Here is a 2,332-nt window from a genome sequence, read left to right on the forward strand (position 1 = left end):
ACCATGAGAGACTATGGACTCTGAGAAACAAACTGAGGGTTCTAGAGGGGAGGGGTGGGTTAGCCTGGTGATGGGTATTAAAGAGGGCACGTACTGAATGGAGCACTGGGTGTTATATGCAAACAATGAATCATGGAACACTACATCAAAAACTAAAACAAAAAAACAACCCCCCCCAAACTATAATTCATATCCTGATTCCCCATTTGTTAGCCTATTAAAGAATAGGATAGTTATTCTAGGATATGTTGGGAATGGTTCTTTGATACTGACCACTTATTGAGAAAATAATAATATTAATAACAAAAACAACAGCAATATCAGAGGCATTGCCACAATTAATATGATGATGATGATTATCCATTACCATTAATATGACAAGGGTGATTATTAATGATTACGATAGTATTCAAAGGTTAAATAATTATGAAGAACTAGGAACAAACATAAGGATTTTATAAAAGTTCATAGAAGACTATCAAAGTGACATTTGGAAAAGAAAATCTAAAATATTTTTAAAAAGAGAACTAGCTTTATAAGCATGTGCATTTAGAGGAAAGCAGGCAAGCCAGTTACTTTAATAAGAACCATAAATGCCTTGTTAGAGAAAAGCATGGTGAATCAATCAGAGTTAGTGTCCTGGCTAATATGTTGTCTTTTGATTGGTTTCTCCATTATTGGCCTATCAAGGTTAATTTTGTGTGTGTTTCAACTTACCACAGGTTATTGGTTTGTCTTCTCATCCACAGCAGAGTTCAAAATGAGCACAGCTTCCCCACAGAGCAAGTGCTATGAGCAGTGTAGCAGATCATCTGCTTCAAGGTCTTCTTCCTACTACCAGGTGTGTTGCTCGACATGAGCCCGAGTGTGAACTATTTGCACTGAGAAAAAACAGCAGTGAAATTGAAAATATTAGCATGTGGTACGACTATAAGTCAATTCTCACTGTGGTTGCCTCTGGTTCTCTCCTGCATGATATGCTTTCTTCGAACTCAGAAGAAAGGGGTCATTTTCGTTTTCTCTCCTTTAAATCCCTCTTGCTCGTTGTATTTTCCAAATACTAAATTTATAATTATGGTCGAGATAAACCTGCTTAACTTATGTGGCTTAGAATTCTAGAACATGTCCCATGGCGTGAATGTTTGAAGAATAATTTGCATAGGTGGTGAAAATTGGCAAGTGACTCCAATTCACAAAAATTTTAATTTAAAATATTTGTTTTGAATTTGCCATGAAGTTCTGAGGAATATGACACTCCAGCACCAGGCTATAGCTACAAATTCTAACTTTACATTTCACAATCACCGCTATCAATATATTATGTGATTGCGTGCTTTTGACAAGTAATGTTGATAAAATTGTGGCGTGAGCCTTGTCAATGTGTGGCTTACACATTTGAGCAAATAATAAAAAACTGAATTGATTATTTGCCAAATTTCAAGGTGTTTTTGCCACATCAATATTTTGAAACATCCCTTATTTTTTAGATGTGTTGAACACTTTATATTTCAACACTTATGGTTAATTTTGGTTATATTTTGCATATGACTTAATTGAATAAAATGTAATGGCCTCATAGGCATTTCTTATTGTCACTGCAAAGCCAATCTAATTAAATTTTATGTCCCTCAATATTAGTGTTTGTGACCACTTCTCAGTTTCCGGTTAGAAAATTAAGTAAGGACATTTTGATACTAATATTGTGCCAAGTGATTTTTTTTGGACTGCTCTATTTCTTTTTTTTTTTTTTTTAAAGATTTTATTTATTTATTTGAGAGAGAGAATGAGAGAGAGAGAGCAGGAGAGGGGGAACGGTCAGAGGGAGAAGCAGACTCCCTGCTGAGCAGGGAGCCCGATGCGGGACTCGATCCTGGGACTCCAGGATCATGACCTGAGCTGAAGGCAGTCGCTTAACCAACTGAGCCACCCAGGCGCCCTGCTCTATTTCTAAAAATATAGCATACATGTTATTTTTCTTGTTAAAAATGTCCATTATTTGAATTAAAAAGAACGTTTGCATTTCCCATTGAGCACCAGAAAGTGAATACTTTTATTGTCTTCAACTGAAGGTAATTATTAAATTGTGTTCCTAGCCTTTTCTTCTTATAATGAATTATCAAAAGGCTGAATGTCATATCACTTTTAAAACATGCTTTAGCAAGAAATATATAATATGACAGAAAATTATTTGCTTAGAGAATACCTATGTATCTTGATATACTCTCATATACAATATACATATTCACACACAGTTTAAAGGAAAAATAATTATATACTTATAGAAAGTTATAATTTATATAATCAAATAATAAAAGTAAATTTAAGCTATTAG

The 2,332-nt window shown here is 34.3% G+C and overlaps 1 long non-coding RNA gene across 1 annotated transcript in view; it reads left to right on the forward strand.

The window, feature by feature from the left end:
- LOC115942825 (uncharacterized) overlaps window positions 1-1,487 on the forward strand; it is a 455,446-nt gene extending 453,959 nt beyond the window's left edge. Inside the window, exon 6 of the long non-coding RNA XR_014143163.1 lies at window positions 723-1,487. This is a non-coding gene — a long non-coding RNA (uncharacterized LOC115942825). The remainder of the gene's footprint in view (window positions 1-722) is intronic.
- The last annotated feature ends 845 nt before the right edge of the window (window positions 1,488-2,332 follow it).

This window comes from Leptonychotes weddellii, chromosome 2, assembly GCF_054177405.1.
Source record: "Leptonychotes weddellii isolate Sample4059 chromosome 2, ASM5417740v2, whole genome shotgun sequence".
NCBI classification, from domain to species: domain Eukaryota; kingdom Metazoa; phylum Chordata; class Mammalia; order Carnivora; family Phocidae; genus Leptonychotes; species Leptonychotes weddellii.